Source organism: Canis aureus, chromosome 10, assembly GCF_053574225.1.
Source record: "Canis aureus isolate CA01 chromosome 10, VMU_Caureus_v.1.0, whole genome shotgun sequence".
In the NCBI taxonomy this organism is placed as follows: Eukaryota; Metazoa; Chordata; class Mammalia; order Carnivora; family Canidae; genus Canis; species Canis aureus.
The window spans coordinates 16,309,575-16,334,117 of record NC_135620.1 but is presented as its reverse complement, the minus strand read 5'-3'; the positions used below and the strand labels follow the sequence as shown (position 1 = coordinate 16,334,117).

The 24,543-nt window shown below is 39.0% G+C and overlaps 1 long non-coding RNA gene across 1 annotated transcript in view; it reads left to right on the top strand.

The window, feature by feature from the left end:
• The window catches only part of LOC144321591 (uncharacterized), a 259,240-nt gene that overhangs the window by 50,142 nt on the left and 184,555 nt on the right, over positions 1-24,543 (top strand). Inside the window, exon 2 of the long non-coding RNA XR_013387190.1 lies at positions 13,692-13,810. This is a non-coding gene — a long non-coding RNA (uncharacterized LOC144321591). The remainder of the gene's footprint in view (positions 1-13,691; positions 13,811-24,543) is intronic.

The window sequence follows — 24,543 nt, the reverse complement described above, 5'->3', positions numbered from 1 at the left end:
CTTATAAGACCAGAGCCATTAAGTGATTGCAGACAGCACAATTTGGATCTTACGGCCACCCTAAAAAATCAAGTTAGAAGAATTTAGACTGTGAGAAAAGCAAATGCTTGTTTAAACATATGTATGATATAATTAAGGGAAGGCTCTAGGGAAATCATCCAAAGCACCTAAGAATCAAACAGATTCACTTCAACAAGGACAAAAATACTATTCATATAGAAGCTTTTTGTTACTTTCTAAGAGATCCTACTTGAAAAAAACGGGGAGGGGTAGAGATTATAATTCATTCTTGAACTATATAGCATAAGTAAATGAACAATAAAAATGATAAATTGGGCAATAAAAAAGATTACAGAAATAATGCTTTCACATATTGGGCATTCATTAAATTGACTTCTCAGTGTAATTACTTTAACATTTCTATTTCTGATTCAGTACAGATTTTTGGATCATTAAATTAGATAGTAAATATTATACATTTTTCAGGAAGGTAATTTATGGTCTACCAAATTCTCCAACAGAGAGTAAGAATGTCTGATGACCAGACCAGCATTTTCTCTAGTAAAGTGTTAGAACTTAAAATCATTCTTTAAAACCATTGTAACAGATATATATTGTGCACCTGCTACATGTGGCATTTTATAGAAGGCTAGCACATAATTGACATGCAACAATTATTTCATATACCTCTGTAGTCACATAGGAGTTTGTGAGCACTCTCTACTTTCTATATTATATATTTTATATGTTATACATCACAAAATAATTACTTTGGGTATGAGTTTTATTCCCACACAAATTCTAATAATGGTATTGTCACTGCCTGCCAGGAACTCACCTAACTTAGGAAGAAAAACTCGTACTAAATCAGTATCATCAAAGCACTAGAAGAAAACAGATTAAGTTTCAATTCTTCTTGATAAAGGTAGAAAGAAAGGCTGTAAGAAATGGTATTTGATCTGTGTCTTTGGAATAGAGGAGTTCACCAGGCGGTGAGGTAAGGAAAGAACATTCTGGGCAGGAGAACAGAATAAGACACGGGTATGTGGAAGTGCATGACATATGCAATCTATTATGGAGCCTTGCTAGTCCAAGAGAGGTTTGACCACCTGGGAGCTGGCTAGAAATGCAGAATCTTAAGTTCTATCCTTGAACTTCTGAATCAGAATCTATATATTAACAGTATCCCAGGTTCTTTGTATGCCCAGGAAAGAGTAAAATATACTAACTAGTTTAGAATGCTTGCATTGTTGGACTGTTGGAAGTCTACCCTCCTGAAAAAAGGTAGACAGAAACTAGATGGGGTCACAGCTAGGCCATAATTCATCCTAGAGGCAATTCATCCGAGAGGCATGGCAGACCACCCAAGGTTTTCTGCAGAACAGAATAAAATTACAAAACTAAAGTTTCAGGATGCTAATGCTTGTGGAAAATTATGAGAAAGGAAACCATCTAGGGCATGATGAGAAAGGAAACTAGCTAAGGCATCTACATTAAAAGATCATGATGAATCCCGAGTTTGAGACAATGGTAGTCAGAACTGAAAGAATAAGACATAGACCAAAGAAATACCTCAGAAAGGGTTGCCTGGATTTTATTGCAGCTGTAAGAAGCCATATTCAGAGATAGGAGATAGAGAAAAGGAGCTGTGCCAGGAAGTAACTGGTTTCAAGATGAACACTATAATATATTGTGCATATATGTTACAACTTAGGAAGGACTGTATCCAGATAAGGTTTGTGTGATAGATGGATAGATAGACAGACAGACAGACAGTTGTTAGATCTCTAAAGGTAAAGAGACTTCAAAACTAGGATACCAGATTGGGCAGTCATTTATACCAATCATTTACTTATTCATTCATTTATTCAACAATGTTTGTGAAGTGTCAGACATATATATCTGCCAATTACTTATGAGTATGGAGGAAGTGAAGTCTCTGCCCACAAGGTACTCATGTTCCAGAAGAGACACAAAACCAAACAGGTAGATGAATGAATGTGTAATATAATTTCTGGTGGAGATAAATGTTCTTGTTATTAAAAAAATACAACAAGGTCAGCAGAATCAGAGGCAGAGGACTCTCTGTGAGCCAGGTCCTCATGACAATAGGAAAAAAGTTGAGGTATTTAGAACTGTCTCGGGGAATTCAACTACCTTTAAAAAGACACTTATTTTGGTTTTATTGTTTTGCAGGAGAAATCTATTCATTATTGTTTTAATGATAACCAAGATAATACCTTAACTCTGTATGATTTTTCACAGTTTTACATTTTCACATATTATCACACTGATCTATATAATCCTTCTGAGGGGATAAGGGACAGGTTTTACAGATAAAACACCCAAGTTTAAAACAGAAGGAGAGACTTCGTCAAAATTACAATTCTAAACATTATGAGATCTCTCTGATCTTTTACTTATAGATAACTTGACAATTAAAGTAGTGATTTATGCAATGAATTGTTTTAAGCACAAGGAGAGAGCTTCAGGCTGCAGATGTAAAAACATAAACCTCATTGTGGTAGATTAGACAACTGCAAATTCTTCCCTACTGCTCTCACTGAGGAGTAACATCTAATTCTCCTCCACTTGAATTTGGATAGGTGAAATGATTTAATTGCTAATAACTTACAGAAAAAGTGATAGATGATGCCCTGTGACTTTTGAAGCTAAACCTATGGAAGCCTAGAATTTTCTGTCTTTGCTGATTACATGACTCACTTTGGGGCGAAACCAGCCATTACATAAAAAGTCAAAGTATCCAGAGACCATCATCCTCATAAAGAAGACCAAATGAGCCATGTGGAGGAACTACATGGAGAGTGGTACCCAACCACTTCCAGCTCTGTCAGCTGTGCCAGCCCTAACACAAGATACATGAGTGAAGAAGCTTTCAGAGGACTCCAGATGGAGCTGCCATTAGATAGCAACCACAGGACAAAACCCCAGGGAAAACTGCCCAGTGGAATCCAGTCAACCCACAGAACTGTAAGAGATATTCACAAATTATTATTTGAAGCTCTGAAGTTTTGTGGAAGTTTCTTACATAGAAATAAACAACTAGAAGACTCCTTCTTTTCAAGAGGCATGTGATGGAATACAAAATATTATAAATATATGGATACTGACTGAACTAATGACTTTGAAAGTAATTTGTTCTTCTATAGATACCTCATTCTACAACATTGACATAGACTTCCACATAATCAAAGGACAATTTTTTAAGTCTTGACTTTATTTTGAGTTTATAATGTGTTTTAAATACAGTGTTATGAATGAACAATATAGCATCAAAGAGAAAGGGAAGGTATAAGAGATTTCACAATTTGCAGAGTCACAGAAACTTAGTGATAAAACTTGGAAACCTTAGAACTCTAAATTCATTTTTTATCCTTTCTCAGAGATTGTTTTAAAAATCAGTATTTCAGCAGATGATGAAATCACCATGGTATTATTTGACTACTAGATTACACTTCATACTGTCAGATGAATCCAAGTATTGTATAAATTGGACCTAACACTTCAGAAAACAGTACTATTTGTTTTTCTGATATGTTGTATTAAACTATATTGGTTGGCAATTTTAAAGCAAATATGCTCACAGGAAAACTAATCTATGGCAATAGGAATCAGAAGAGCAGTTGTTACCTGTAGGGTGGGGAGGGTATTGACTGGAAAGAGGCAGAGAGCACTTCCTGGGGGAATGGAAATTATCTAGAACTTGATTGAAGTGTAGGTTACATTAGTGTACATATTTATTAAAACTCATAGCACCATATTCTCAATATCTAAGCATTTCATTGGATGTAAATTACTCTTTAATTAATAAAAATAAGAATAAAAAGAGAGATTTTGTTCCTTCACATAAGAAAATGACGTATCAACTGTTTTGCCAATAGTAGTGAATGGTTTGGGCTTAAGTACCTTCTTTCTCTGTTTTTCAATTATGAAATGGATGGGTGAGCTCAAAGATATGTACATCTGTGTTCATAAAACAAAGTAAAGCTAGTAAAACCACTCCAACTCTAGATATGTATGACAACAAAACATTGGTGTTAAAAAGGGTCCAATAAGTCATTTAATCCAACTTTGTTTCATTTTACAAATAGTCTTGGCCTTCCTAACAATTCCAGTAAACAGCTGTGCTCTCTTAAACCTTGATGGGAAATGAATATGTTGAGCTATTGGTTGAGGAGAAGAAGCCCATTTAGTCAATGAACCAACTGGGACCACTAATGCAAATAGGTTAAAGCTAATATTCAAAAAGAGAGAAACCTAGATAATGTCAGTATCTTTGTTTAACAAAAACGTGAATTAGGTTTAAACATTCATTCTTCACAGTCTTAAGATGATGGACTATAGCATTTTTGTTGTTTCCTCTGCAAGTGGATGTGCCAGTCAGGGAGTTGTCATGGATAGATTTTCATGGATAAGGAGAGTTATGGGAGCACAGTGGGAAGAAAATGGCCTCTGGACAAAGCTGCCTGGGTTCTGAATCTCAGCTCTGCTCCTTGCCAGCTGTGTAACTCAATGGGAAGTTGCATAGCCTCCCTGTGCCCTAGTCTCCGCATATGACAAATGGCATAATATTACCTACCACATAGAGTAGTTATAAGGATTAAGTGGGTTAATATTTCTAGAACACTTAGAACAGTTCCTGGTACATTGAAAATACCATTAAGTGTTTCTTTAATAAATAAAAACAAAACAACTTTTATAATGCCTCAGCTTGACTTCTAGCTTAGTTCCTTCAAATGACTATGAATTTCAAGAGACCTTCTCTCTCTCTTTTTTTTTTTTTTAACAGTGATCTAGTCTATTTAATTTGATATCAACTTCTTTTGTCATTTTAACAAATCAACTTTATTGAGTCTTTGGCATAAAATTTCCCTCTGTGGAAACTCAGTAGTCTTTCTTTTACACTCTTATTTGGCCAGTTGGTGTGATACTTATTAAATGAAAGAATTATGATAAGAATTAAACCTTGTGTGATTATTAACACAGTAAATGCTTGGTAGGCACCAATTCAAGAAGTGGGGACAAGTGAACAGATCCACCTGAGAAGAGCTCAGAAGCCAACTGCTTGCAGAACTCAGTGGCCATTAAGTCACTCTACTTATAGAGGCAATGAGGACTTTGCCTAATCCTCTAAGGCTAAAGAGTTGCTACTGTACTATGAAGCGGTGGTCTTAAGATACTTGGAGGCTTTGTGCCATTTCAAACTTGAACTTAAGAGATCTGTGTTTTTAGTTTATAAATCAAATACTTCTCTCATTCATTGAATCTCTACTTTTTCAGGACATATCATTAATACTAAGTAGTTTAGGGGGAAAATCAAGGAACATTTTTCAACGAATCTTTAATACACAGAGATTACATTTTACAGTGTCAGATGAATCCCAAGTATTACATAAATTATACATAAGACTTAACTCTCAAAGCAGCACGATTTGTTTTTCTGATATATCGTGTTACATTCTATGGCTTGGCAATTAGAAAGCAAATGCGGAAATTTAATCTATGGGGATAGAAATCAGAAGAGTGGTGACCGGTGGGATGGGGGTGGGGAGTTGCCTGAAAAGGGGTACAAGAGAACTATCTTGAGTCCTAGGGGTGTTCTAATTCCAGATTGGGGTGCGCGTTCCATAGGAACTGGTGTGTGACCTAGATGCCACCCCTGCTACCCCACTCCTATGCCTTTTCCAGTGCTGAGAATGCCCACTACCTTTTCAGTTCATCCTATTCTTTTCTTTTTAATATTTATTTATTTGAGAGAGAGGAGAGGAAGAGAGAGAGAGAGAGAGAGCTAGCAGGAGCAGCCGGCAGGGCAGAGGGAAAGAAGCAGACTCCCCCTAAGTAGGAGCCCAACTCAGGGCTTGATTCCAGGACCCTGGGATCGTGACCTGAGCTAAGGGCAGACGCTTACCCTACTGAGCCACCCAGGTGCCCCAGCTCATCCTATTCTTGCTACTTGCCCCTGACCCCCTGCCAGAACTGTTCACGAGTAACACGTCAGCAGCAGCAGCAGCAGCATGACTTCCCCACGTGCATATCTGGCCAGAAGAGGACAGGAACAAAATCCCTGATAAAAACGTGTTTTAGAAATTGACACTGACATAAGCTGGGCCTCTCTTTGTGTTTTAAAAACGTCTGTTGGACTACTTCATGCTCACTGAGGGTTGACAGGTCACATTCCGTTTCTTCCATTCTGCTCACAAAAGTGGTGGGCCGCATAAGGACATGGCAATAACACATCACTTGCCTACGTGGGCTAAGCATGCATTTCAAAGATAAATACAAAAATCTCCAACCAGTGCTGAAAAGCATGCATTTTCCTCCAAGACAGGCTGATTACAGCCTCACCAGCAAGGCTGTGTGTTGATCCCCATTCAGTAACACTTTGGATGCCTTTGTTCCAGCATTTCCCAGCAGTGAAAACATAATGGAAAAGAAACTGCCAAATGACAGCTCGCTGCTGCTGCTTCATCTGTACACACACACACACACACGAAAAATAATTGTGAAGGGGGAAAATAAAGTGAGTAGGAATATAAAAGAAGAAAGAGACAAGTGTATCAACCAAATTCATATAATCTGAAACAGAGGAAGCTTTTGCAAAATATTTTGTGGCTTACTTTTCTCTCTAAGGAAATGAGCAACAAAACAAAAGTGCAAAGGAAAAAAGTGCTCACGGCAGGAACCACTGCTAAGTGTGAACTGAACGCTTCAGCCTAGGCTTTCCCTCCCAGTGGTGGTCTTAGCCGTGCTTATGGAATATCAGTGAAAATGGGTGTAATCGAGGGGAATACATCCTGGCCACCCTCAAGACTGTCTAACAATAAAACTGCGCTTTTGGGGTAATAAAAACACATTCCTCCCCGTTTTAAAACAATAATCCTACAAGGAGAAAAACACAATGTGAGTCTTCATAAAGCAACAAGCAAACAGTGCAAAGGGGCTCAACCACAGCTAGCAAGCTGGTACAGTTTTTCACAGAAGGGACTGGATGCCCTCATTGCCATGTGTGTGACACTCACACGCACATTGACTGCATTCATGATAGCACCAGTGCATTGTAAAGGAGGACAGTTTAAAGATATATTTTTTTCGAGACGAGTCAACATGTTACAAAGAAGAAAGCCCCATTTTAATTTAGAAAGCAGACTAAAACACACGGCGAAGAGATCTGACTCCCTAGTGCTCTGTGCTCTGAGGATTGGGGGTGGAACTGTCACAGCAAGGAGGCTGTGGGAGAAAGAGAGGTGGAATTCAAAGCCAACACCAGTTCCCCTGGGGTCTGTTGTAATCAGGAGACAAATGGTCTGTACTCAGTAGCATGTATTCATTCTGTTGCAAGAGGCTGCCAAAATGAACTTTCCTACGCTTTTGTGGAAATACAGTATGAGTATTTTTCCCCCCTTTCGGTTGCTTTAAGGACAAGGAGAATTTAAAAAAAAAAAAAAAAAAAAGTCCACTGCTGACAAACATTGCTTTGGGCATTTGACATTGGTCTTTGATCTAGCTACTCAGACAGTTCAAAATAAACAAATTAGGTGTTTACAACAAAAGACATTCCGTTTCAGCCTGTCCAAGTGCCAAGCAGGGTGGACAAAGTCTTCTCAAACGGAGCTGGGAAATGATGTCTCCTTGCCAGGCCGTCGTAGGGCTGGTGTTGGGACTTGATTTCCCCACAGACGTTAATAAATTAGGACACTGTTTCTGTGAATTAAAAAAAAAAAAAGTAAAGAAAACATGGGGTTGAGAGTCAACAAAGCAAAATCTATACCATCTGGAGTTTGGGTCAGGACACTTGAGATCGCTCAAGCTGCAGGCGCACATGGACACCTCTTAGTTCTTCATGGGTGGTTTCATTGTGGGACCAGCACAGAAAAAAGCGTTCATTTTCATTTCTGCCTGAGGACCGTGGCACCCATCCAGTCCACACACCACACAGAAAAGGACAAAAATCTTTATCCTATTATGTAAATTCAGCTGTTAAAAGTATTCTAACATTATTCTCAAAGAGAGGAGGAAAATTGTGTGTCTCTGTGTCATTTCTATTCATAAAAGAGAAGGGTTTTGTTCCCTTGACTTAAGTGTCTGTTTTATTCCTTTTGAAAACAGTAAGTCTTAGAAAAGAACTCTTTGCCTCGGTTTCTTCTTTGTGAAATGAAGTGTTTGTACTATGAGATGATTTGTTAAAAGCTTTCTCATTCTATGATTAATGAAGGACAGGCTATAAATAGAATGTGTAATTTGTAGCGTGTTTTTCTATTAGGGAGCGCCTGGGCTCTTTTTAATAATATTTTATGATGTTTGGAAAAGCAGGCACCATCTGAGCAACTGTGCCCAGCAGCAGTGGGCTCTGAGGTGTGCTATATCACGTAAGGCCTACATACAGAACATGCTGGAAAGTGCCGCCCTAAAATCATATTTCATTTTCAGCAAGCAATGGGGAGTGGGAAAGGGAAAGTGAGTGGAGAAAAAAGAAAGAAATCTGTTAGCACAGATCCAAATATCCTCTAGAATCGAAATGTCAGACTTGAAAATACCAAGTGAACCAGCTTGTCTAATATGTTACCATCCTGGCTTATAATTACCGGAAAGTAGTTATTTATCTGTTGTGTTCAGCTACCCTGTCAGTACTCCTGAGTTTAATTATCAGACTTCACTGAAAGTTCAATTTCCTCGGTTCCCTCCTCTTTTGCAACCACATAAATTGAAATTTCTTCATGGTTTCTGTGAACTGTTTTGGCACACCTTCTCACACACCCTCCCGCCCCCCACCGCCAGCGCCAGCCAGCGGGGCTCTGCTCCCTGCCTCTCTCAAAGGAGGCAGCTGTTTGGCACAGTTTCAACCCCCACAAGCCCGACTGTTTGGTGTATCAAAGTTCACAGCCTCTTGTCCATCAACTCAGTGAAAAAGAGGAGCCTCTCGAAGGGGCTGTTTGTTAGCTTCACCTCCATGGAGCACAAGGGCTTCGAACATCTGCCTGCAGTGGTGCAGCCCAGCCAGGAAATTCTAAACCGCTCCAAACAGGGGGCCCCTGGAAGTAAAACAAACAGCTCTAACCATGCCCTCCTCCCTTCACCTTCCAGGCCAGGGATCCTTCCACTGAAAAAAGTCTTGTTCTGGGTGTGATTCTTTCATGCAGTCCATTTGTAGAAACAGAGCCTTGATTGTCAAAGACAAGAGCTAGGTAATGGTGGAGAACTTTGGGGCCTGGGTTTAAAAGAAAAAAAAGAAAGAAACAACTATAACTTGGGCAGTTAAAGGTCAGACTCGATTTCAACTTAGGGTCCTCAGTTGAGCCCTGCATCAGGCTTTGCCCTTAGCTTTGGAGTCTGCTTAAGATCCTCTCTCCCTTTCCCTCTGCCCCTCCCACTCATGCTGTCTGTCTCTGTAATTAATTAATTAATTAATTAATTAGAGTAGAATAAAAAAGAATGGAGATGCTATATACCCCACTCTCACCAGTGGTAAGACCGAATTCAGCCCTGAGAAGAAACATGGATACTTAAGGGCAAGCTATCATTACAAGGTCTGATAAGAATCTGAACTCATCTCTTGGAAATCATCCTAAATAGAAGTAAATAATCAATGGTAGTGATGTTTGTTAAAGTTTATCTGTAGCTGGGCTCCACAGCAACTGAAATTTTCTCTAGGCAGTTTATCGAACTCTGAGGTATGGTTCTCTCCATGACCAAGGGCTCGTGACAGTCATTGAGCACAGACTTTGAATCCTGGCTTTGCCACCCACCACCTCTGGGACCAGAAAATCACCCGACTATTGCCATTGCCTCAGTACTCCCTATACGGTGGGATAAATAAAAGTTCCAACCTTATGGGGGTGTGAAATATTATAATATATAAATGTGTTATAAGCTGGATACTTACAACAGTGTCTGACACATGGTGCTAGGAAGAGTTAGATACTATTATTATTATTAATTATTATTATATTACTGTTTCATTTTCTGTACTGTTTCCCCTTTCCCCATAGTTACTGGCATATTGACTTAATTTATTCAGAGTAAGCTTTCAATAAATACAAACAGATTAATAATGTACAGTGCAATGTCACAGACATTTAGGGAGAACTAGTTCATTGACAGATATTTTGAGCAAACATTCTCATAAGTTCAACATCTAACAAGGTGACAGTGAACACTAATCTATAAGCAGTAGAGCTCCTCTATCTACAAGCAAACAAGTGAAATGGACAGAATTGTGCATATTTTACACAATTAGAATCTAGGGGTTTGTTGTCTATATTAGTTTCCTACAGCTGCTGTGACAAATTACCACAGCCTTGACTTCAAACAGAAATTTATGTTCTCATAGTTCTGGAAACCACAAGTCTGAAGTCAACATTTCAAGAGGACCATCCTCTCTCAGGGTGTGCTAAGGGAGAATCTATGCCTTGCTCTTCCATCTTCTACTAGCTCCAGGCATTCCTTGGCTTGTGGGTACATCACTCCAACCTCTGTCTCCAAGGCCATACTGCCTCCTCCTCTCTGTATGTTTGTGCCCTGTGTGTCTGTGAAATTTCCCTTACTCTCATTAGGATACTTCTCAATGGATTTAGGGCCTACCTGGATAACCCAGGATAAGCTCCTCTCAAACCCTTAGCTTAATCATATCTTTTGCTGTATATTGTATGACTCACAGGTTCTGGGGATTAAGAAGTGGGCATATCTTTTTGAAGGATACTACTCCACCCATGCAGTGTCTATTATCAAAATATGCTGAGGATGATTATAAAAGTTGTCTATTTTATTTTAACCAAGGGCAAATAATCGATAGGCTTATAAGGAATATTTGTGTTGGTCAAATAATTATACACATATAATATATATGTGCCCACCCACCAGCTTTTCTCCATTGGAGTGGGAAGGAGATTTTTTATTTTTGTCATTGGCAGAAAACATGTTTCACTGGTGAAAAGCCAAGGTAAGGAGGAAGGGGAAACAAAAGGAAAGAAAGTGGCAGGATTTCTCCATCACCTCCCATGAAGTGGTTTTCATTCTCCGTCTAAGAGATGATACAAAGCAGAAGGCTATGATGGGGCATGTGGTTCCTCTCAACCAGTGAAAAAGACCTCGTGAATCCCCCATGCACAGAGAAAGCTGCTTTGGAGCCCAGCAACCACGAGTAGAATGGAGAGACTGAGCAAGCTATTCTCTGCTTCTGTGCAGAACCAGCAAAGCTCCTGCTTCCTGAGATTCAAAGCTTTGGGAGCATCCTACAGAACCTCTCTAATGTTATATATAAATGATCTTAGGATGTGCTGGGGCATTGTCAAAGCAATGGAAATGAGCAAGCAAACAGGGCCAGAGAAGAACTAGGAGCAACTTTGGTGAAAAAATAAGAGATCCATCCCACTAGACAACTCCACAGAGATCTGAGGGCTTGTATTCAGATGGATGAAGCCCTCTCTGTGTGTGGGTGGGAGTCACATTGCAAGCTGATATTTGCATAAACATTTTCCTGCTTAGAGAAGGAATTGAAGAAAAAAGAGAAAGAGAAATTGAGGGCACCTTATAAACTCTATAAAAGATTGAGAAACTGGGAGAAGAATTTTGACAAACTGGATGTATTAGGTTTCTATTGCTGCTTTACAAAAAACTTATGGCTTAAAATAACACTCATTTATTATTTTAGTTCCATGACTCGGCTGGGCTCTGAAATCATGGTGCTGTCAAAACTGCATTCCTTTCTGGAGGCTCTGGGGAAAAATCCACTTCCAGGCTCTTTCAGGTTGTTGGCTAAATTAAGTTCTGTATGGCTGAGGGACTGAGGTCCCATTTCCTCTCTGGCTGTTGGCTGAGACTTCTAGTGTCTATCCATATTCTCATGACCCCTCCATCTCCACACGGTCTCCTTCCATGGCACATCTAGGGCTTCTTGAGCTTCTTAATCTCTCTAGCTTCTCTTCTCCTCTTAAAGGTTCCTTTGACATTGGGCACAACTGGATAATCAGGGTAATGTGCCTATGTTGTTAATTTCAGAGACTTAGTAACCTTAGTTACACCTGGAAAGGTTCTTTTGCTATGTGAGAGAACAACTTATGTGTAGAATACCAGAAGGATAAGGTTATGGGGGCCAGAATTTTGCCTCCCACACTCATAATCTTGCAATAAATCCCGTCCCCTAAAAAAAATACCTTTGGGGTAACAATCAGAAGACCATGTTCCAATTTCACTTCTACTGCCAGCTAATCTGTCAATGGGTAGCCACTGCCCTGTTTGGGAAGTGGTTTCTTATAAATATAAAGTCAAGGAGTCTGCGTAGATGCCATGTAAAGTCTCTGATTGCTCTAAAATTATATAACTGTTTCTTCAGTAGTGAAAGATTACAACCTATCAAGTCTGTGGTGCATATATCTTGTATTTTTTCAGCCAAGTGCCAAACTATTGTCAATGCCACCATCGGAGTGCTGCCAACCTGTCTATGAGCTGAGCATTTATAAGAGTTAACACTGGGAGTGTATGATAGGATAAACGTGCCAGAGTTTCCTTTAGGAAATCACTAAGTATTCATTCGATAACATCATGCAAAATAGTGGTTGGAGCTATGTGAGCGTAAGCTTTATCAACATTTGTTACTTTTGAACAAATCAGTTCATGTGGAATTTCAATGCAACCCAGTTTTTAAAGTAAAAGACAATAGTGAACCTCTACCTTCCAGCACACCGCAAGTGCAACCCACAGATAATGCAATGACCTCCTCCTACCCATAGCATTCAACTTCTTCCATAGACCTGTCTCAGATGCCCGGGCTCAGGTAGCATTTACCCAAAGGATTGCAGTTTGGCAAACATTGTCAGAGCTTGAGGTCTAAAGCATTACCTCAAATCTACTGACTTCCAAATAAGGCCTAAAAAGATCTAAATATCCAATCCTATCATTCATATCTATCACATTAACAAGTTTTTGTTGGATTTTGACATGTCAAGTATATGCATGCAGGACTCACATTTAAATTGTTGGAAATAGGAGGGCCCCGTCTTTTAGGTTCTGTCTCTCTCTTTCTCAACTGCTATCTCTCTATTGCTATGTCCCTAAATCCATATCCAAATCATTTTTGTTCTATTCTGTGTCAGTAATGTTCTTCAAAAACTAAAGAAATTAATATTTTCATGAATTTTCCTAAAATGTTACTAGTAATTATTGAAATTGAACCATTCAAATTTCACTGTACTAAACAGAGATGCTTTCTAAAAACTCATATCTTAGACTAGGTATTTCATTCATTCCACAAATAGGTATTGATTACCTACTATGTCCCATATTTATCTGCTAGAGATAAAATGATGAACAACAGTCCTTAACTTGAGAACTTACATTCCAGTAGAAGACTGTTATCAAAAAAGATGAAGCAAATAGGGGAATAGAGGGTGACTGGGGAATAGTATTTTTAGAAAAAGGTGCTTTCTAAAATGGTGATGAATTAAACAGGAGTGAACATCATGAGTATGTGGGGCAAGAGGATTCCATGCAGAGATCCTGGGAGGCACATTCAAACGCCCTGGAATAAGATGTGTCTGACATATTCAAGGAACACCAATGAAGCCAGTGTAATTCTAGGGCAAAGAGTAAGAGTTGGAGAGGAAAGAAGAGTTTGAAGGGATGGCCAGGGTCAAATCATATGAGCCTACAGTAATGTATTTGGATTTTATTCTAAGGGTGAAGAAGCCAGTGAAGACAGTCAATGAAAACCAAGGAGTGATGTGATTTTATTTACAATTTCAAGTTAACACTTGGTGGAAGTTAGAGGACAGATTTCAAAAGTGAAAGCCAGAAGGTAAGTTAGAGTCATTTTTGTATAGCAAATAAACATTCAGGCAAGAGATGGACCAGAGTGATAGTTGTAAAAATGTGGTAGGATTTAGGATTGCTGACATGTCTTCCTGATGGAATGTATGTGGAAAATAAGGGAAAAAGAGAATATTGAAAGCCCATCATTGACCCGTATAGGGTAACTGTCAATTATATTCTCAAATGTAAACTCAGTCTTCTCTTTAGAGAGCAGGATTTGCTAGTTATCTTCATTGTCAATCCCTTTGGGAGGACTTGCTTATGTCTAGATGTGAGGATATAATGATGGATCTCCAGATAGTATGGATTCATGCCCAAGGCATACCAGCTATATGGAGAAGAAAACATCCTGGTTCAGTTTGTGCATGTGAGGGGGCTACACTGAAGAAGAGAGGCCAGCATAAAAGCATACACTTTGCCTTTTTCATAGCAGTTTTGTAAGGCAGCCACTATCAAGGAGGGCAAATAATCATTTTACTTTAAATGTTAAACTATATGACCTAACTGTGTCAGCTTGCAACCAAGCTGGCATTTGACAAAGTAGAATGAAATATGTTTTAATAAAGTTTGTGGGTATTTTACAAGTACACCTTTAGCAGAAAGTAATACTTATTTGTACCTCGAGATCCCTATTAGGTCAAGGTTTGAAGTTTTTGCCACCCAACCCTTAATTTTCAAACCTGTTCAAATTTTGGTACTAAATATATATTCAGTAAACCAAATGAATAGTTTCTGTATTGCAATACAGTAATACTCAGCTATATAAATGTCTTTAATTTTTACAAATTTTCAGATTCATATGCAGATACAGTATCAACTATTTTATTTAGATCCAATTAATTTAATAAATCATTATTGAGTTCTAACTGAAGACTAAAATCTGTTTAGATTCTAGAAATACAAATATGAACCCAGCATTGCCCAAGCTTAATAGGAAAGAAAGAGACATAAACAAATACCTGTATTAGTATATAGTTTCAAAATAAAAGCATGAATAAAGAAATATTGATATATAGGCTATAATTATTATTTGTGTGAAGATCTCAGGCAAAGTGAATAGAAAAAGCTGACATTTGAGTTGGATCACTAACTAATGCTTAGAATCACAACAAAAACAAAAAGTTGGAGACAGTACATGTTTTTTGTTGTTGCCTCTGTTGGTATTTCAAGATCCATGGGTATGGGGAACAGGATAGCATGATGGTCAAGAGCACGGTCTCTGCACCTGCAGCCTCAGCTTAAATCCAGTTCCACCACTCATCATCTGTCAGTGGGCAATCTACATAATCACTTCGTGGGTCAGTTTCCCCACCTGTAACCCTAGAAAAACAGCTATTTCATAGAACTTTGTAAGGATTAAAATTTAATTTAACATTTACTACTTTTTAAAAAGATTTATTTTTTTATTTGAGAGAGAGAGAGAGAGAGAGCATGTCAGTGGGGGGAGTGTCAGAGGGAGAAGGAGAAAGAGAATCCTTCAAGCAGACTCCCTGCTGAGCATGGAGCCCAAAGTGGGACTCTTACAGGGCTTGACGTGGGTCTCTATCCCACAACCCTGAGATCATGACCTGAGCCAAAACCAAGAGTTCTAACACCTAAGTGACTGTGCCACCCAGGTGCCCCAACTACTTTTAAGTGAACCTTTTAGTACATAGCAAGAGCTATACAATGTTTATTGTGATTATAACAATAAAAAAGCAAGTTAATGTTTTCTTATGTGAACCATGTTTATGAAGAAAGTAAGACAATTTTTATGGAGTGATTTAGGCTCTAAAAAAATGTTTTTTTGTTTCTCTTAATCTCAAAAATTAAGACTAAACAGGATGGAAACTTTACTTTCTGAAGACCGTGTTTGTGGTTAGAAAGTATTGCTAATGAAGTGAAATGATAGGTTTAATGCCTAAATGGGTCCTGTGGATTCATTCTGCTCTTGGCCAAAGATAGCCTTCAGCCCTCCCTAACCATGAGGCAAATGGATCATGAAGGAGGCAGACCACACAGTGCAAACCTATCTGCATTACTCGTCAATTAGCCACTAGAAAAATAATTCAAAGTCATGCCCTAATGGCAGCGAGGCAGTGATGTCATTTTAATAAGTGAATTTAATGCTTTAAAAATTAGAAACTGAGCTACATTATTCTTTTTTTTTTTTTGAGCTACATTATTCTTAAGCCTGCAGAAGAGACCATATTTGAATTGTAAGAGTGAAATTCTAGGTGAGATTCTTCTATGCTCACTGCACACTAACTCATATTTCATGCTAACTCATATTGCACAAAAAAGCCCCTCTAACAATGGCTTTATCATATTTTCATTTCCAAAACAATCCAATACCGAACTTGAGAATCTTGAGGGAGACTTAATATGATCATGGTGCAAGTATGCCATAGAGAGAAAGGGGCGGGGAAGAGAGACAGTACTAGGTTTTGGCCTTGGTAAAGCCTAACTTGATGATGGGCGGTGAGATTGAAAAGAAAACAGAGGAAAAGCAGCTCTCATTAACCTGTCATTCTAAGCTTCTTCATCTACTCCTTTCTCTACTCTTTGCCCGGCAACCGTGGAACATTCTTCAGTTGCCAAAGCAGATACACAGCCAATGTCTCCAGTGCCAGAAACGCATTTACATGACAATACAACACTTGTTGGTAAGGAAGAACAGCCCGGTGAACTGGAGATGCTTTGCTGAGTTTAAACTGTCCTTCGTGCACCATTTATTCTGAATACATTTGAGGGCAGCTGGAAACAAACTGATGAGTGCGTCTGAATATTGAGAGAGGTGAAGGAATGACATTTTAAAGGCAAACATGGGGTCCTTTGAGCCAGAAGAAGCCGCAGCTGCTACGGATGCCTATGGAGAGGAGGCCACTGGGAACAGCACTTGGGGTGGAATGCCAGTTCGGTGGGAAAGGCCGCCCCCACAGATGCTACAGCACCCAGCTTCTTCTCTCAGCAAGATGGCTTGCTGAGACATAATAGGACACAGGGAGGCGGGGGGGGGGGGGGGGGGGCGGGGAGAGAGAGAGAGGTTGGTTTTGAAGGCTTCTGTCTCTGTGGCAGAGGACACATTGTAAGTAGCATTCCAAATCTGAAGAGTAGAGCCTATGTGCTGCTGTTCTCTTCAGAGCAAGCTGTGCACACCTCTTTTGGAAGCTAAAAGATACTGCTTTACGTTCAGTGACCTTAAAGAAACTCTACTTTGGTACCTTTGATTCAAGAATCCTTTGCCGACCACTCTGGTTTGAAATCATTAATGATCGGGACAAGTGTCAAAACATTTGACTGGATGTCCAAAACATTTGAGAGTTTCAAAATAGAGTCTTGTTGGTTGAAAAAAATGCCATTTAGGTGTCAGTTAACCTTGAGGACTTTCTGACCACTGTCCTCTAAAAGAGTTCATGAAAATAGAAACAAAGAGAATCAAAATGCACCTAACTCAGTAGCTGCAAACCCCATGAAAAGAGCATATCAAAGGATCAGCTCCAAGACAGTCTGACATTTGAAGAACAGCAGGGCTGACATCAGGTATGATATCAAAGAAAACAAAAAAGGAAGTCAGGCAATTGCCTCCTTACCTGGCCTTTGCTAGGAGAGAAAACCTGGAAAATTTGAGGCATCCATTTCTCAGTATTCAAGTCTAATGCTCTCGTACACGACCGAGAAGTTACAGAAGCCCAATTTCCATTGGGTCGTTCAAGAACTATTTATTGAGGCACTACTATGTACCCAGCACAGAAGACCGGGGTGGAGGCGCAGAAGATGTAGTACCTGGTTACAGACACATGTATGCAGATATACACTCATGCGGATGATATATATCAGGGATCTCAATACCTATATGGATATAATTACATAGATTTCCATGATTTCAAAGGAGTGCAATAAATATTCCCAAGAAAGATTAGAGTGCTTTTAAAATTACGCAGAGAACAGAATATATAGTTAGAATTTTAAAGAATCTCTCAAAGAAGAGTCCAGTAAATAATAATAGCAACAGTATGGGAAGGTGCTCAGGTTTTTGTAGATAACAAAAAGTAGATTGTGCCATTAAGTGAGAGAGCAGGGATGCCTGGGTGGCTCAATGATTGAGCGCCTGCCTTAGGCCCAGGGCGTGATCCTGGAGTCCTGGGATCGAGCCCCGCATTGGACTCCCCGCATGGAGCCTGCTTCTCCCTCTGCCTGTGTCTCGGCCTCCTGTGTGTGTGTCTTTCATGAATTAGTAAATACAATCTTTTTAATAAATAAATGAGAGAGCATGTAAGAGAAGTCGAGGGGATGTGGTGAATTCAGCTTTGACTGCCTCTGTCAGATTTGCATAAGAGTTCCCAAAATAATAAAGAGCCTGAACGAAGCTCCATTTCCTTTTGCGCCACTGTCATCACCATTGACACTATAACACTTGAATAGCAAAATGAACATAAAAGAGATAGGAAGAAAAAAGTGATTTGCCTGTGTCAAGAGAAAGCATTTAGAACACCTGAGAGTTTTGGGCAATCATGCCAGACACTCAGACTCCTTCTGTCTTGTCTTTCCCCCACCTCCCTCATTTCCTCTGATTTCATTGCTAAAAGTGTGAGCCCAGAATCTGCACAGGTTGAGATTCTACTACTTGCTGGCTGGCCAACCCTGATAACTTACTCGATCTTCACACACCTTCCTCCTCTGAGAAATGAGATGAGAGTACCTAATTCATATAGCTGATGAGAGAGCTGATGCGATCCTGCACATTTTTTTAAAGCTTAAAGCAATGGCTGGGGCATAGCCAGTGCTCAGTAGGTGTCAGCTGCTTTCTTTGCCTACCCTTGTTCTGTTCTTGGGGGGAGTATTGCTGGGGGCGGGGGAGGGAGCAGCTTTGGATTGAGAAGCTCTAGGTTTCTATCTTCATTCTATCATTTATTATCTGTGTATTCTTGTGAAAATCCCCTGACCTTCTGAACTTAACTTTCCCTAAACATAAATTGCAGATGTTGGTAATGTATGGCTTATGAGGATGTGGTGAGGGTGAGCGAGATGTTATGTATGTTGGCTATTCTCCACTTGCTCCTCCAAATCCACTTTCTCCCCTTATACACTTTTCTGTGCCCTGGTTGACATTTATCAACTAAATCTATGGACAGTCTTGCCCTCTGCCTTCTGGCCTAGCTTGGTGGATAGAGAGCAGCAGAAGAAATATAGGAAAACAAGAGAGTGAAGTCAGGGTACTGATTTCTTCCATTGTCTCCCTGCTCCATCCCTGTGGGCAAATTGCATCAATCTACTGAAGGCTGCAGTTCTGGTTAAGCAGCCTCTTTCTCCCTCTGGGTTCTGCTTCGAAGTGTCGGAATGGGAAAGGCTCTCTACTGTTGCTAGTCTTGATGCACTGCAACATCCCTTGTTTCTCTCTATAGCCCCAAAGACCCCTTCATAAATAGCCCTTTTATTCAGATTTCCTCAATTAGCCCCGTTTGAGCATGGCATCTGTTTGTTTTGAGGATCCTAAGTGGTACAACACGTAAAGTCCCCAGCACTGTGCCTGCCTCCAAATAAATAGAGTGAATCCCTAAAAACAATGCTTGCCAATAAGTTCCTCAAGCATTGCCTGCCTATGGGGTGGTGCTCACAATTAAAGGGAAGAGTTCTGACCTTAGGAATATGAATCTGGACAATAATAGAGAATGTCTGAAGAAGTGGGAAAATAACATTCCCTAAAGTGGAAAAACCTATATTCATGTCTTTCTTGGAAACTCAGACCCCAAACCAAATCTGTTGTCAGTGAGATTTATATTTATTGTTCTTGTATGTTGGCATGTCTGTCTGCTGCCAATGCAACAGTGCTCTGGTCATCATTCTGTCTTTTGGGCAGTCCCAGAGCCCTCTAACTTATGAGAAGGAAGAGCAAATCATGAGAAAGAAGAGTAAGTTTGCTTTCCTGTCACAGATCTGCAAATCATCTCTCTCTAAAGGATTTTCACCCAAAGCCACTGGTTGGATGATTGAGGAGAATAAGCACAAGAACAATCAGAAGTTGATTAAATTCTTAAAAAAAAAAAAAAAAAAAAAGCACTGGGGCAGGTACCTGGGTGGCTCAGTCAGTTAAGCATCTGCCTTTGGCTCAGGTCATGATCTCAGGGTCCTGGGATCCACGAGCCCCATGTTGGGCTCCGTGAGCAGCAGAGAGTCTGCTTCTCCCTCTCCCTCTGCCCCTCCCTGTCCTCCCTCTTGCTCGATCTCTCAAATAAATAAATAAATAAAATCTTTTAAAAAACCCACAGCATTAAAAACTTCAGTAAGATATTACATGTAAGAAAAAGTATCTAAATTTGTTTTTCCTCTTTATGACAACTCCACTGTCACCTCCTTTAATTTAAAATCAAAATATTCACATTTTGATCAATCAATCAAGGGATGCCAATTACGCCGCTGATAAATAATCCACAAGTTGGTATTTTTGTGAGGCGCACTTCTACTGTGTTTTATTTTTCTTGTGCTTTGGCTTTTTTACACCTCCATTGGCTTCAGCTGGTGTTTATTCTTTGTATTCAAACATGCTTTTCCTAAGCTTCACGTACAGTGGCCTCATCCCAAATACCAAGTATTTTCAATTCAGATTCTTAAATGTATGCAAGATATGAAATCCTGGTGTTGTTTCCATAACCCTTGACACTGCACATTTAACAAGGACTTAAAAAAATTCTAGTAATTGTCCTGGTTGTGAGAAAATATGTCTCATAGGCCAGCCACTTAAAGTGTAAGTAGTATTTCAAATCATTAGTGTTAACATGCTTAGGTGTGATATTTCTTTTATGTGTTAATATTAGCAATCTCTTTGGATGTTTTGTAGTCTTCTTTATCTGCTTCACAAATGTTTTTGCTTGCATATTTTAAGCATTGTAAATCTCAGCGATGCACAGGTAATAAATACTAATGTCACTGTTTTGTTTGAAGTCTTTAAACTCTGATTCCTCCTCTTTTGTCATTTCTTTGGTGGCTGAAAGCCTTAATCTTCCAAGTGCCTCATGTCCAGCAAGATGGTTTATGTTCCTTCATAACAAAACTGACACACAATAATAATGTAAGGCAGCATTCTTTCCCTTAAAGAGTTAAAGGCATATTATTTGTCCCTAGGAACCTATATCTTGCATCTACAAGGCTATTCTGATGTGTTAATTTACTAAGAAGAACCAAATGGGATGCTGACAGATGAGGTAGGGCTATGGGGAAAGATATGTTTTTCAATTTGGGACTCAGTGTTTTCTTTTCCTCTTTTTTTTTTTTTTTTTGGTTTTAATTTCTTTTAATGCTGATAAAGCTGAATCGAGATGAAAAACAACTGGCAGTATTAAGACCCCTCAGCTCTCCCTCTCTTGCACTTCCAGCATTGATCGGTGCCTCAAATGTTTGGCTGTGGAGCAGCCATAATGGGTTTTCAACTGTGTGCAGTCAGGGAATTTCTCTAGGGGTCTGGATCCGTTCACAGACAACCTTGAGACTTAAGCTTTGCTTTACTTGGAAGAATCACTGAAAAGCCACTGCATAAAACAATATCTTAGAATCAAAAGTTAAAGATACTCTAGGTAGAGTATGCCTCAGTACAACATTGCAAAAAAAAAAAAGTCTTTTAATATAGCAAGTTATTTGGGCAGAGTTTTTTGTTTAGACTTTTAAAATATGCATCCTATCATTTGTAAGAAAGATATTATTACATACTGTCTGGCACAGTGGCCATTGCCCAAAGAGGGAGTCTGAATGCCACCATGTTTAGTGAACTGTTTGTCAGTCACCAATCCTCATAGACAAAAGGAGGGAAATTGTGATTTTAAAATAATTTCTTAAAACCTGCAATCATTTTGCACCATAAAACAGTTACATTGACTTGCTAAATAGTAGACTTGATGATGGTAGACCTCATTCCCTATCTAAACTCCATGTCCCCTGGCCAAACCACCTGCTTATTTTGATGAGAAATAGTCCTATCACTACAAAATTTAGGATTACAGCACACAAAAAAAATGGGCCCAGTAATTAGAGTTGTAAAGAAAGGAATCTAAAGAATAGTTTTGGAGCAAGCCCTTCTGCTCAATGCATTTCATATAAATAAGGGTTGAGTGCAAAGAGGACAGTGGAAAGAGGACAGATTTTGAAGCAAGAAGGAGTTGCAAACTTTTTTTTTTTTTTGAGTTGCAAACTCTTAGCTCCTTATTAGCTGTATGATATTAAACAAGTCAAGTAAATTGAGTCAGCGCTCCCATCAATAAAATGGGTGACAGTATATATGAGCCCTGGCAATATGCTTGCAGGTGAGTGCAGAGGTCAGCAATGGAGTTGCCAATAGATGGTTATTCTGGCAAACTGTAATTTATCAGTCTTTATCACAGTGTGCTTTGGAAGAGAAGAGTTCTAAAGAGCAAGATGTTAATCCCAAGCACACAAAATCTACTTATCTAGTATTGATCTTCTCTCTCCTTCAGAATTGTCCTAAACTCTTTCTTCACTCCAGTCTACTGACTTGTTCTTTGCTTAGAAGAGGGAAGAGTTCAGTTCTTTCGGCAAACTTAACACTTCCACAGTCACTGTTTCCTCGAACTGTTTCCTAGCACAGGAAGGACTGAATTATCTCCCACAGCAAGAATCACACTAAGTCTTCCTCTCGCTCCTATGCAGTGTCTCTGCCTCCTGGCTAAAAGTCTGAATCCAAGAAGAATTCGTGACCTTATTTTTCTTCTGATTAACATACCTCAGTCAATATTCTTCACTCTTGATTAGCAGTTGATTTTGCTTTACAACATAAATAAATCAATAGTGAAAGAAAAGATCTGCTCTTTCCAATAAATCATCTGGTGAAGGTCTCCAACTCTGCAGCCAACCTCCCTTGGTCTCCTGGGTTCCCCTGTTTGTTGGCTGGCTGATTGTGGGCAAATGATTAATTTCTCACTTCCTCATTTGCCTTAACTGTAAAAGGAGTACAAAAATAGTGCCTACCTTTAGAATTGTGTTGAAAATTAAATGGGTTAATATATCAAAAGAGCGTGGAGCATATAATAAATGCCATGTAAGTTTGCCTAAATTTTCCAAGAACATTCCATTGAACTAATTTCATAGTTAACTGCAATATGAGTATATACATAACTGTTAGCATGTGTGGTTAAGCTGGCTGACTTAGTCCAGGCAATGTAATTGAATCCTTTGTCCATCTCCATGGCCAACCTGGTCCCACAGAGTGAATTGGCTTGGAGAGGAGTCATTCTTTTTATTTTTTTAAATATATTTATTCATAAGAGACAGAGAGAGAGAGAGGCAGAGACATAGGCAGAGAGAGAAGCAAGCTCTCCATGAGGAGCCCGATGTGGGACTCGCTCCCTGGACCCTGGGATCACAACTTGAGCCAAAGGCAGACGTTCAACCGCTGAGCCACCCAGGTGCCCCAGAGAGGTGTGATTCTTCAACTCTTTCTTCTTCAATGGGCTGATTGCCTTGGGAGCTTTCTCCTCCCTTTTCATCCCCAAAGCCCAAAATGATGTCTTTCCAATAAAATTCAATCTATATTTCTTTTCTTTTTCCAGTTTTATTGAGCTATAATTGGCATATAACATTATATAAGTTTAAGATTTGCAGTGTGATGATTTGACGTATGTGTATATTGTGAAATGATTAGTACAGTAAGATTAGTTAACAGACATACTGTCACCTCACTTATAGTTTGTGTATGTGTGTATGTGTGATGAGTTGTAGGAGTTCCTTATGTATTTTGGATATTAACCCCTTATCAGATATGCGGTTCACAAATGCGTCTCCCACTCTATGGGTTGCCTTTTCATTTTGTTGATCATATCTTTTGCTATACAGAAGCTTTTTATTTGATGTAGTGTTATTTATTTATTTTTGCTTTAATTGCTTGTGCTTTTGATGTCACATCCAAGAAATCATTTCCAAGACCAGTATCAAGGAGATTTTTCTCTGTTTACTTCTAGGAGTTTTATGATTTCAGGATCTTTATCCATTTTGAAATAATTTTTTTTTAGTGAAATGGGGAACTAGTTTCATTTGTTTGCAATGAATATCCAGTTTTCCTGTTACCATTTATTGACAAGGCTGTTTATTCCCAATTGAGTATCTATACTCCCTTGTCAAATATTAATTGACTATATATGTGAAGATTTGTTTCTGAACTCGCAGTTCTGTTCCATTAGTCTCTGTCTGTTTTAATGCCAGCACCATACTATTTTGATTATTATACTTCTATAGACAGTTCAAATTTAAGAAGTGTGTTGCCTCCAGCTTTTTGCTTCTTTTTCAGGATTGTTTTGGCTATTTGGGGTCTCTAGGCTCTTTACAAATTTTAGGATTGTTTTTCCCAGTTCTGAAAAAAAAAATGCCAATGGAATCTTGATAAGGATTGCATCGAATCTATACATGACTTTTGGTAGTATTGACATTATAACAATATTAATAATTCCAACCCATGAACATGGGACATCTTTTCATTTATTGTGATATCTTCAATTTCTTTCATCGAAGTCTTATAGTTTTCAATGTAGAGATCTTTCACTTAGTTAAATTTATTCCTAAGTATTTTATTGGTTTTGATGCTGATATAAATGGGGTTGATTTCTTTATTTCTTTTTCAGATAATTTGATGGTAGGGTATAGAAATGGAATTGATTTTTGTATGATGGTTTTGTATCCTGCAACTGTCTTGTATGGTTGGGTCTGTAGGCTACACTCATAAGTTGGGTAGGGCTTTGA